Below are 13,274 nucleotides of genomic sequence, written 5' to 3' on the forward strand. Positions count from 1 at the left end.
CTCCCCATTCCATCCTCTTCTCCCCATTCCATCCTCTTCTCCCCATTCCATCCTCTTCTCCCCATTCCATCCTCTTCTCCCCATTCCATCCTCTTCTCCCCATTCCATCCTCTTCTCCCCATTCCTTCCTCTTCTCCCCATTCATTCTTCTTCTCCACATTCATTCTTCTTCTCCCCATTCCATCCTCTTCTCCCCATTCTTTCCTCTTCTCCCCATTCTTTCCTCTTCTCCCCATTCTTTCCTCTTCTCCCCATTCTTTCCTCTTCTCCCCATTCCATCCTCTTCTCCACATTCATTCTTCTTCTCCCCATTCCATCCTCTTCTCCCCATTCATTCTTCTTCTCCCCATTCCATCCTCTTATCCCCATTCCATCCTCTTCTCCCCATTCCATCCTCTTCTCCCCATTCCATCCTCTTCTCCCCATTCCATCCTCTTCTCCCCATTCCATCCTCTTCTCCCCATTCCATCCTCTTCTCCCCATTCCATCCTCTTCTCCCCATTCCATCCTCTTCTCCCCATTCCTTCTTCTTCTCCCCATTCATCCTCTTCTCCCCATTCATTCCTCTTCTCCCCATTCCATCCTCTTCTCCCCATTCCATCCTCTTCTCCCCATTCCATCCTCTTCTCCCCATTCCATCCTCTTCTCCCCATTCCATCCTCTTCTCCACATTCATTCTTCTTCTCCCCATTCGTTCCTCTTCTCCCCATTCCTTCTTCTTCTCCCCATTTGTTCCTCTTCTCCCCATTCTTTCCTCTTCTCCCCATTCCATCCTCTTCACCCCATTCTTTCCTCTTCTCCCCATTCCATCCTCTTCTCCCCATTCTTTCCTCTTCTCCCCATTCTTTCCTCTTCTCCCCATTCCATCCTCTTCTCCACATTCATTCTTCTTCTCCCCATTCCATCCTCTTCTCCCCATTCGTTCCTCTTCTCCCCATTCGTTCCTCTTCTCCCCATTCCTTCTTCTTCTCCCCATTCCTTCTTCTTCTCCCCATTTGTTCCTCTTCTCCCCATTCTTTCCTCTTCTCCCCATTCTTTCCTCTTCTCCCCATTCCATTCTCTTCTCCACATTCATTCTTCTTCTCCCCATTCCATCCTCTTCTCCCCATTCCATCCTCTTCTCCCCATTCGTTCCTCTTCTCCCCATTCCTTCTTCTTCTCCCCATTTGTTCCTCTTCTCCCCATTCTTTCCTCTTCTCCCCATTCTTTCCTCTTCTCCCCATTCCATCCTCTTCTCCCCATTCCCTCCTCTTCTCCCCATTCGTTCCTCTTCTTCCCATTCGTTCCTCTTCTCCCCATTCCTTCTTCTTCTCCCCATTCCTTCTTCTTCTCCCCATTCCTTCTTCTTCTCCCCATTCCTTCTTCTTCTCCCCATTCCTTCTTCTTCTCCCCATTCCTTCTTCTTCTCCCCATTCCTTCTTCTTCTCCCCATTCCTTCTTCTTCTCCCCATTCCTTCTTCTTCTCCCCATTCCATCCTCTTCTCCCCATTCCATCCTCTTCTCCTCATTCAATCCTCTTCTTCCATTTAACGTGCTCCGGCAGCATTTCAGGATTGCGGAGCGGAAGTCGGTCGTTTTACAGCATTTTATCGCTCTTTCTATCGTTTCTCTACCCTCTCTCCCTTTTGAGGAATGGGCAACAATTTTGCCCCCACCACAAAATTTTAGGGGGCACTTGTCCCCTGACCCCAGCCCTCCCTTCCCACTTCTGGTGCCCTTGGCCGTTGGTGCTGTACCCCTGCTTTTCTCTGCTCGTTGATGGACCCATATGTAATAGTACAAAAATGAGGTGGTTACCCTGACGACCGTGCCATGTCACATCATACCAAGCTGAGCTGTCATTTCGGACGTCACTTTCTGATTCAGGCTTTTGGCATCATTTAAGAACATTAAAATGTCTTCATTCCTCGCCCAACCTCTCCTTTAAAACAGTTTCCCAGCACACTTTCAGGTAAGTTAACCGTTCTACCTTTGTACAGACTCCTTCCATTGAAGGCATTTCCATAACTTTTACGTAAAAATAAAATCCCAAATATTTCACTCTTCAAATTGTCTCCGTTATTGTTCGAAGATCTCTGAGATATTTATCCCGAACCTGTTGATGTTTAATTCGACATTTCCTTGAACTGCCTCATTGTGGTACACATTATCTTGTTGCCCTCTCGCAAAAGGTAATCAGTTGGTCTGTGTACAATGTACATCGTTTGGTATACGAGCCTTTATTTATTTATATACTCATCATCAATGTACCACATCCTTTATGGAGCATCGGTGCTGTCAAAGTGGTATTTTGGCAAAGTTGTGCTGGGCAGTTTGCCGTTACATTCTCAGCAGTCGTTCAGATAGGGCAGGAATTTGTCATTTTCTTTTTAAGGATACTGGAGCTAACTCAGCTGTCTGCTCTTATTAGAGAATTTTAGCAAATTGTATTGACCATCTGTGAAAAAAATTGTTTACCAAAAAATTTCTTCACTAGCGTATTCATCGAGGTGTCTACTGACACCTATCAATTAGTGCAAACTCAAATTAAATCCTTGTGGAAAATTCTGGGGAGGCAATCAAAGTCCGGGTGCTCAGAGGGCCGGCGCGAAAAAATCGGAAAAATTAACTGTTGCCAATATTGACTTGTGGGATGTCTAACTAAGGGTTTTTTGGGGTGCTGAATTGATTCCAACCATTAGATTTGAGGAAAAATGAACCCCTGGCCGTAAAATATTGATATGATACATTTTTAGATATCTCACACTGTGTTTTGCGGTAATTTGGCTCAATTGATTCAGATTGTTCAAATTGTGCTGAAACAAGCAGACAACATTTTTGAAACCACTGCTATATTGTTGGTTATACTTGTGCTCATGCTCAGTAGACTTCAGGTTCTCAGACTATGAATGGTCCGGCACATGGACCGACATCACGATAGAAACCACACTCATGCGTGAGGCAAAATCCTCCGCTGGTCTAAACAGAGGCCGCTTTCGGAATGAGTCTTCTCATAAGTCTTGGGTTCAGACTCTGAACCACTTCTTGTTCATTCACCAAGAGCTAGAAAGAAGCATGGTCAAATGTGGGGTACCTGTCCACACCTACGTTAAGAGCCCAAATGAAGAGAGATAACGATGCTGTCAACACCATAGTTGGGTGGTTGGAGGAAGTCCACCCTTTCGATGCCACACGGGACAAGAAGACTCTGGTGTCCTTCTCAACTGGGTTCAGCAGCACTCCCGAAGACCAAGCAGAAGAAGTTGGCAGAGCCATACAGGCTAAGATGGATGGGAAAACTGTTGTGGATGCAATGGTAACCAAACACAAGGTCAAATCACTTGCAAGCCTCAGATCTGGACCCAAAGGCAATGGCGAGAAGCTGGTCATTGACTCACTGAAGCACTTCAACTGCCTCATTGTCATCAGTGAGCTTGAAGTCAAGACCAAAGAAGCTCTGCGCTTTGAGTTGACGCCAAAACCGATGTCTCTGTTTGACAAAAATCAAAAGTTGTGAAAGCCAGACAAGGCTGCCCTAGCAAGGTCCCTGAAGGCAAGTGTGGCACCTGTCGAACAACCCCGCTGCACAAGCCTTGTGGTTGATGGTGGGTGGCTCCTGCACAATGTCAAGTGGGAGGATAACCTTACTTGGAAGGATGTTGCCGAGAGCTCTCTCCGGTTTGTGAAGTCCATGGGTAGCCATCGCCTCCAGATAACGGTGGTCTTTGACGGATATGGCAGCTCCACCAAGGACCATGACCACTTGAGACGAACAAAGAATGCATGCTGTGACATTCAGATTCGTCTAGATCTCAAAATCATCATTGCAAGAGAAAAGTTCCTCAATAACAAGAACAACAAAGCCCAGCTCGTTCTGCTCCTTGCTGAGACATTTAATAGGAATGGAATCAGTGTATAGCAATGCTCCGATGATGCCAACACCTCCATCGTCCGCACAGTTCTAGATGAGGCAAGAGAGTCCCCTGTCGAGGTGATGGCTGAGGACACAGACGTCCTGGTTATGCTGATTCATCATGTTGCAGACCATCCGATCTTCCTCACGACAGCCAAAGAAACATCTTACGATGTCGGAAAGATCTGGGAGGCCCTCCCAGAGATATACTGGAGGTATCTCATCTTCTTGCACAGCTTCTCTGGCTGCGATACAGTGTCTGCAATTTTTGGGTTTAGCAAACCAACTTTGCTAAGCAAGCTCTGCAAGACTGATGAAGCAGAGAGGGCAATGGACGTGTTTATGGACATCCGAGCTGAGAAAGGTGATATCATTAAAGCAGGCTGTGATCTTTCCATGCTCATGTTCCATGGGAAATCCTCCAAAGACTTGGACGACTTGAGATTCGACATCTTCAGCAAGTGAGCTGCTACTGGGAGCATAAAACCTGAGAAACTCCCCCCGACAACAGGAGCTGCAGCACAGCACTCTCTCCGAGTGTCACAGCACTCCGAGTGTCTCTCTCTCTCACAGCACTCTTACCTCCAGACTAGAGACTGGCTGATGCTGCAAAGTCCATCGTTGGATGCCCGGGACTATGGATGGCAACTCACTGAGCAACGATATGCACCAGTCCCTTCTACAGACCCCATTGCACCAGACTACCTCCTGACGTTTGCCAGCTGCAACTGTGCGGGGACTGCAGCTCACTCAGGTGCTGCTGTAAAAGGCAAGGAATTAAGTGTATTTCTGCTTGCGGCATCTGTCATGGTAACTCTTGCCTGAACATAAACCAGCTGGCTGACAAGAGGAGTGAGGAAGATACTGGGGAGTTTGATGAATAAGGTTGTAAAACCTGACGAAGCAACATTTCCATTGAGCACAGTTCTGTTAAAAATGTCAATAAAATTCATTTTATATGATCAATGAGTGTTTTTTTTTTTCTCAAAAATAATGGTTGGAATCAATTCAGCACCCCCAAAAAACCCCTAGTTAGACATCCCACAAGTCAATATTGGCAAAAGTTAATTTTCCGATTTTTTTTCGTGCAGGCCCTCTGAGCACCCGGACTTTGATTGCCTCCCCAGAATTTTCCACAAGGATTTGGGTTTGCACTAATTGATGGGTGTTACTAGACACCGAGATGAATACGTTGGTGAAGAAATTTTTTGGTAAACAATTTTTTCACAGATGGTCAATACAATTTGCTAAAATTCCCTAACTATCTTCACAAAAGGATTTTAACGTCAACCAACAACCAGTGCTGACATTCAGCTTGTCCGGTTTAACATCCATCGGAGGGTCCACGTACAAAACACCAGGGTGACCGTTTTTAGCTATGTCGAGGATCAATCCCAGGCCAGAGAGCTCAAAGGCAAGTGCATATACTTCTAGGATATCCTGCCATCCCTTAAGCCGCTTTCACAACTTGACGTTTTAGCCAGCGTATGGCAAGGTATCAAAATGTATGTAAATCGATGGCGTATGCTGAACTATTGATGGTTTTTTTTTCCAGTTTTTGACGTATTCATAACGAGTTGGACGTATGCATAACGTATTAGTAACGTACACAGAACGTTTCAATCACATATAGATAACTTATACCAATTACGCTGAGTGTGTTGTCGGCGTTCACAACCTATGCCCAACGATAGTCTAACTTATGCATAGCGCGGCAGCGTATCGCCGACAATCACGTAGCATAGCCTATTGAAAGGCTGCGGCTCGACGATTCAAATCATAACCGCACTAGACATCGAAGTGTCAAGCCGCTGTCACACCTTGACGATTTAGCCAGCGTATGCCGATGTATGAAAAATTTGTCTAAAACACTTGCACACGTCGAATACGTTATGGGTAAGTTTTGTATACGTTAAGAGCACGCTGGCATAGGTTGTAGTATGCCGAGTATGTCGACAAATTTTCAGCATGTTGAAAATTTCTCGACGTACGCCGTATGATTTAAATCGACGACGACATATGATTTCTCGACGTATGATTTAAATCGTTGAGCGGTAGCCTATTAATTACCGTATATTATATTATAACCACACTAGAAATCGAAGTGTCAACATCACCGTCATGCCAAAGAAAAAATAAACCAATGTCACCTGCAGGGTGACCAGGTGTGACTTCTTTGAGGTCACACTGAGGTGAACAAGCTGCTATCCACCAGGAGCGACTCCTTGAGAAATATCTGCCTACGAGAGATTCCGAGGAGAATCGTTCTACAGAGTAACCGTGAAAAATATGCTTTTGCCTCATAACGTCACCAAATGACGTCATAATGTCTCAAGCTTGACATATCTAGAAAGCACTCATCGAGGTGTTCAATTTGAGGTACTACACGATATGGTTCCTAAAAGTTGAAAAATTGATCTTGGGGTCAAATATGTTTGACCTCAGGCGCTAACCATGAAGGTCAAGGCCAATCGCCACTAAAAATTAATCAGCTGAGCGCCAGACCATGAACTATATTCCCATGAAGTTTGAAGACGATCCGATCAAAATTACTCAAAAAATAAGGGTTTCGTCGACTCCCTTGATTTGCACCAAAGTGACCTTGACCTTTGACCTTGACCTTCAAAATTTTGTGCACTGAAACGGACCTCTATAGGCCTCTGATATGCGAAGTTACAAAATTTTCCGATGATAACTGTGCTCTGCAGAATTTTTTATACGTGATTACAGACAAACAAAAAAAATAAAATAAAAAAACATACAAGCTGACTAACATATCTTGCAAAACTTTGTTTTGGCAAGATAAAAAACCCCAAAAAACCAGGGAGTCTGGAACACTGACGCTAACCATTACCTTGACGTGTTTCGACTTATGAGTAACTTACAAGTGACGTGTGTCAACGATCGCGTAACGTGCCTACAACTTATTGCCAGCGTTATGCGGAACGTGTGAGTCATACGCTGGCATACGTCGTAGTACACTGACATACGTCAAAAAATTTCAAGCATGGAAAATTTGTCTAACAGCTCAGTGTACTACGACGTATGCCAGCGTGCTCTTAACGTATACAAAACTTACCCATACGTATTCGACGTGTGCCAGCGTTTTAGACAAATTTTTCATACGTCAGGCATATACTGACTAAATCGTCAAGGTGTGACGGGGCCTTTACAGGCAATGAGCTTTTTGTTTATTTTCAAACTAAATAATTTTGAGTTGCACCACTGACATGAGAATTAGTTAAACATAGTTTAATGAAAATGATTTGGAGGTTTATGAGAGGTTATTTAATCAGTATCTGATGTTTTGTATACAGAGTTGAGGCTCATGAAAGAGCTAGCACACTGAACGGATCAGGACAAGAGGAAGAGTAGCAGCGGGGGGGGGGGGGGGGTGGACACCAACAGCGAAGTTGAAGGGGGAGACATGGACAAACAATGTGTGTGGGGAGGCGCGCAGTGCAGGAAATGACAGATGGAGCGGACAAGATAGATACATAAGGAAACTCCCAGGAGGGAAAAACTAGAGACCTGGAAGGAGTCGTAGTGAGGTGGAGGAGAGTGTGGGGTGGGGGGGGGGGAGGTGGGGAGGTGACGAACATACAGCCCGGAATAGTGATTGGGAGAGCTGTGCACAGCAAGCCTGGGACGCCCTGCCAGAGCTGCGCAGCAACGGACGGCCAAGGATGAGACGACTGGGAGAGGGATCCGGGGTCTGCCTGTGTTGTATCTGTTGTCTATCCAGGAATGCACGCGCACACACACACACACACACACACACACACACACACACACACACACACACACACACACACACACACACACACACACACACACACACACACACACACACACACACACACACACACACACACACACACACACATCACATCACTTATTTTGGCCTGTGTTCCTGACAGAGTCTGCCTAGCTTAGCGTTGCAAATAACCGGGAAACTGTGCTGTTTGGTCATCTCGGTATTCTTTATTTACATTTTCCTTTCCTGTGTCCCCATCCCCATTGTTTATAATTTCCACATTAAAAAATAACACTTGGGATGTTGTAATTGTGTCTGTCTGTAACTCCTAAACGGTTGTACAGAAATTCACCAAACTTGGTCGTCATGATCAACACATGGCAAGAATGTGCGAGAGCAGTATCATTTTTGGTCCCACAACCTGGGGTCATGGGGTGGGGTCAAAAGGTCAAGTACCAAAATATGCAATTGCATGCACGTTAAAAAAAATTTTTTTAATGAAACTGGATATGCAATGAACATTGGGGAACGCATTAAATATATAACTTTTTGGGGGGATTTACTCCCAATTCATGTCACAGTGTCACAGTGTTGGACTTGGAGTCAAAACAAGGGGGGAAAAATTCGAAATTTGATATTTGTTCATTCCTGGTGGAACCTTTTGCAATCTTTCAAGTTTGCTTTAGGTGAGAACCGTGGGGAGTTGTGATGGCATAACATGGACTTTGCTGTAGTTATCTCCTCCACCGAAGGTGGACGGAGGTTATGTTTTCACCTCTTTGTTTGTTATGATGAAAATTTTCAATTTTCATCGTATGTCAGTCTGTCTCATTTGTTTGTGTGTTTGTCTGTGAGTGTGATAACTCACAAACACTTTCAGCTATGTTCTTCAAACTTTAAGGCCCTGTCACACCTTGAAGATTTAGCCAGCGTATGCCTCACGTATGCAAAATTTGGCTAAAACGCTGGCACACGTCGAATACGTTATGGGTAAGTTTGTATACGTTAAGAGCACGCTGGCATATGTCGTAGTACGCTGGCATACGTCTTTGTACGCCGAGGTGTTAGACAAATTTTCCATGCTTGAAATTTTTCGACGTATACAAGCGTATGACTCGCACGTTCCGTATAATGCTGGCCATAAGTTGTAGGCACGTTACGCGATCGTCGACACACGTTACTTGTCAGTTACTCATAAGTCGAAACACGTTGAGGTAATGTTTAGCGTACCCGAAACTTATTTCTAACCGAGGAGTAACGTGTTGTAGGCACGATACGCGATCGTTGACACACATCGACACACGTTACTTGTACGTTACTCATAAGTCGAAACACATCAAGGTAATGGTTAGTGTCAGTGTTCCAGACTCCCTGGTTTTTATTTTATTTCTTCGGTATGACGGTGATGTTGACACTTCGATTTCAAGTGCGGTTATAATATAATATAATATAATTAATAGGCTGCCGCTCAACGATTTAAATCATAACCGCACTAGAAATCAAAGTGTCAACATCACCGTCATACCGAAGAAAAAAATAATAATATAAAAATAATAACAAATAATAAAAAAAACGAAAATCCGACGGCGCTCACTTACACTTCCTCACTCATCGGCGGTCTGTCGGTGAATGACAGCTTCTGCAGGCGGGAAAATATTCACGCATACGGATTAGGATCACCTACATACGTGCACCAAACCACGCCTCCCTAGCTTCATTTGTTTATGCACGAAAAATTAAGGTTGGATACTTTTTGAACATACCTTGGTCTTTTGAACAAGACCTGAGCGACTTTAACAAGGGCCAAATTGTTATGGCCAGATGACTGGGCCAGAGCATCTCTGAAATGGTAAGGCTTGTGGGGTGCTCCCTGTCATCAGTGGTGAGTACCTACCGACAGTGGTCCGAGGAGGGACAAACCAGTGACAGGGTGTTGGGCGCCCAAGGCTCATCGATGTGTGAGGGCAACGAAGGCTATCCCATCTGGTCTGAACCGACAGAAGGTCTACTGTGGCATGTCACAGAAAATTTTAATGGTGGTCACGGGAGGAATGTATCACAATCCACAGTGCACCGCACCCTGCTGCGTATGGGGCTGCTTAGCCGCAGACTGGTCAGAATTCCCATGATGACCCCTGTCCACCGTCAAAAGCGCCTAAAATGGACACGCGAGCGTCGGAACTGGACCTTGGAGCAGTGGAAGAGGGTCGCCTGGTCTGATGAGTTCCGTTTTCTTTGCGATCACGTGAATGGCCGTGTACGTGTGCGCCATTTACTTGGGGAAGTGATGGCACCACGATGCACTGTGGGAAGACGACAAGCCGGTGGAGGGAGTGTGATGCTCTGGGCATTGTTCTGCTGGGAAACCCTGGGTCCGGCCATTCGTGTGGACATCTATTTGACACGCGGCAAATATATATATATATATATATATATATATATATATATATATATATATATATATATATATATATATATATATATATATATATATATATATATATATATATATATATATACATATAGTTATGCATGTACATACTCGCAAATACAGCTCGTCGCTGTGCTGGTGGGAATATTCGGGGGAGGGGGAGGGAAGAGAGAGAAGAGAGGAGAGAGGAGGGAGGATTCTGGCCGATGCGACGCCCAACTGAACGAACATCCATCCGAGAGACGGCACAAACATTGATTAATCGCCCTCCCTGTGAAACACCGGGATGACAGTTTATAGCCGTGTTGGGATACGAACCCAGGCGAGACAGCTAAGATGGAGCATGTGTGCATCTCAGCTATCCTGCCGTGATCTGGCTTTATTAAAATTGAATTGATCCGAGCAACAGTTCCGACTGAAATTTAAAAAAAAAAATAGCTTCCATTTGGCCAATTGGCACATCCTTTAACACTCTTTCCTCTCCTTGATCTCTGGAGAGTTGTATGGTGAAGGAGGATGGCATGAGAGAAGGGAAGGGAAGGCAGCATGAGGAGGAGGGGGGGGTGAAGAAGTCAGCGCAAAGGTGGGGGGGGAGAAGGCAGTGCAAGGGGGGCGGGGGAGAAGGCAGCGAGGTGGTGGGGGAGGGGAAGGCAGGGGGAGCAATGTGGGGGGCAGCATGGGGAGGGGCAGCACAGGGGAGGGGCAGGCAGCGCGAGAGAAGGGGAAACCATGTGAGGGGACAGAATGGGAATGGGAAGGTGGTGCGAGGGGAGAGGAATGGGAAGGCAGCGCGAGGGGAGGGAATGGGAAGGTGACGTGAGAGGGGGGAGGAAATGGGAAGGCGAGTGGAGTGGAGGGGAGAGGAGGGAAAGGGAAAGGGAAGGCAGCATACCAGGGCATTACTGGGGCAATAAATCACGTCCAAACAGCAGCGTTTTCCTTCTAACCGCCGTGTTCTATATTGTGACGTTCACGGGACTTGAACAGTCCCGCCAACGTAGAATGAGCCGAAACGATGGAGGCGGTTTATTTATTTATAACCCAAACATGGCAGTTCTAATCGCTCTACCGCAAACGGGACGAGGAAGGTGGCACGAGTCACTTTTCACTGAGTTGATGATGTTTATTTGTTTTTATTATTAACCAGAAATAACAAGACTCGGCAAGAAAAGGGATCCGGGGCGATTCGACGGGATGGTGTGGGATCGGGCGTGGGGAAAACACAGACAATTCCAATGAATATACAATTCTCAAACCCTCTAAGGTGCCAAGTACGCACACACACACGCACACGCACACGCACACGCACACGCACACGCACACGCACACGCACACGCACACGCACACGCACACGCACACGCACACGCACACGCACACGCACACACAAAACGTAGCTACTTCTGGTGGTCAGGCTGGACCGTGGTGTGGACGCAACTGTCCCTGGATCAGCGTCGGACGAGCTGGCCTTGCTCTCGTCAGGGGGGGCAGGAGAAACCGTGGTGCTGTCGACCTCCTGGTCCTGGCCCAAGTCCGCTCACAGCCGCCAGGGAACTAGTTCTGGCGCCAAATTGCGAGCAGGAGAGGGAGGCAGGTCCGCCCGCCGTTCGACCCCGTGCTCCAAGTCAGCAGAACCCCAGAGCCAACCAAGGTGAGGCATGAGGCTCAGCAAGGCTCCAAGACACGATGAAGAACACGATCAAATCAGCACAACAACAAGGATGCTTCCCGCGCAACAGCCTCCACCAAAAAAACACGATCTTTTTTGTCCCGATCTTCTTCCTCTTCTTTTTCGACCCCGAACAGAACCTTTTTATCCTCCCGTCCTCGTCACTTCCAATCGAGCCGTTTTATTGGCCCACCGCCGTCGCCTTCCGCCAATCGTGATCACGGGGCGGAGCCATCCGCAGCACTGTCCTGTGACGTCACGGCCAGCCTCCAGAGAATACTAAAAGGGGTTTACGCAGACACACTTACCCTATCCCGTATCCCCATCTAATTACGTGACAATTATCATTTCCCCCTTGAAGAAATGAACATTTACTAGACAACTTATCACCACTGAATTGCTACTTATTACATCGAGATCCTGGTAAACTCGAACAGCATGGCATACCTAATTAAACATCCTAATTACCCTTTGAATGCATACCCCCCCCCCCTCAAACGTAACAATATATAACCAGGCAGTAACATTTAAAAATCAAAACGAATGCGATTTTGTAAAGGCCTGCCTGCCTGCATGCAGTCCCGTGCACACATTCCTCCCCACATTCACCCCCCACCCACACACACACATTCCTCCCCACACCCTCCCTCCCCCCACATTCCTTCCCACGGTCCCCCCCCCTCCACACACACATTCCTCCAACCTACTTGGGTTCTATTCTAAACGTGCACCAACGATTTACTCAACCTTTCACTCAAACACATGCACAAATTTCCCCACGCCTGCATTACATGGTGACACGTCCTGCATGGCTTCGAGGCTTCGGCGCTGCAGAGTACATGGTTCACGAGATGGTCGCATAACCTCCTCCATAGCACCACGGGCCAAAGTTCGAGTTCAGATTGCGTGCCAGCGAAACCCGCACACTGCAAATACGTAACCAAGAACAGGCAACCAAGTCGTCGCCTTCCCTTGCCCTCCCCTCGTCACCGCCTTCCCTTCCCTTGCCCTCCCCTCGTCACCGCCTTCCCTTCCCTTGCCCTCCCCTCGTCGCCGCCTTCCCTTGCCCTCCCCTCGTCGCCGCCTTCCCTTGTTCTCCCCTCGTCGCCGCCTTCCCTTGCCCTCCCCTCGTCGCCACCTTCCCTTGCCCTCCCCTCGTCGCCGCCTTCCCTCTCTGCACCCCTCATCGCTCCCTTCCTCACTCCCCCACCCTGCCTCGATCTCCCTCCCTCCTCACTCCCCTCTCTCCCCTCACCCTTCCCATCCTTCTCTATCCCTCCACGTCTCATTCCCGCTTTTTCTTCTTCAATCCAGGAAAGACGGATTTGTAAAATTGTCATTTTTATGATTAATCGGGCAATAATTTTTGTTCCAATAAATCGATTATCAGCTTTTCAACATTGGAAATTGATTACTCGCCTTCCAACTGTACCATTTTTATTGATCTTCAACAGAAGGAAGTGCTATATTAAAGCTTGAGGTGCTGCTGCTTCTTCACGTAAGGGATGGATGGACTCGTCTCATTTTA

The 13,274-nt window shown here is 46.8% G+C and overlaps 1 protein-coding gene across 1 annotated transcript in view; it reads left to right on the forward strand.

The window, feature by feature from the left end:
- Window positions 1-13,274, forward strand: part of GNPNAT1 (glucosamine-phosphate N-acetyltransferase 1) — a 33,222-nt gene that overhangs the window by 763 nt on the left and 19,185 nt on the right. The gene's annotated exons all lie outside the window — the stretch shown is intronic.

This window comes from Eptatretus burgeri, chromosome 15 (genome assembly GCF_056783735.1).
Source record: "Eptatretus burgeri isolate ZD-2024b chromosome 15, Ebu_testis_v1, whole genome shotgun sequence".
Taxonomy (NCBI): Eukaryota; Metazoa; Chordata; class Myxini; order Myxiniformes; family Myxinidae; genus Eptatretus; species Eptatretus burgeri.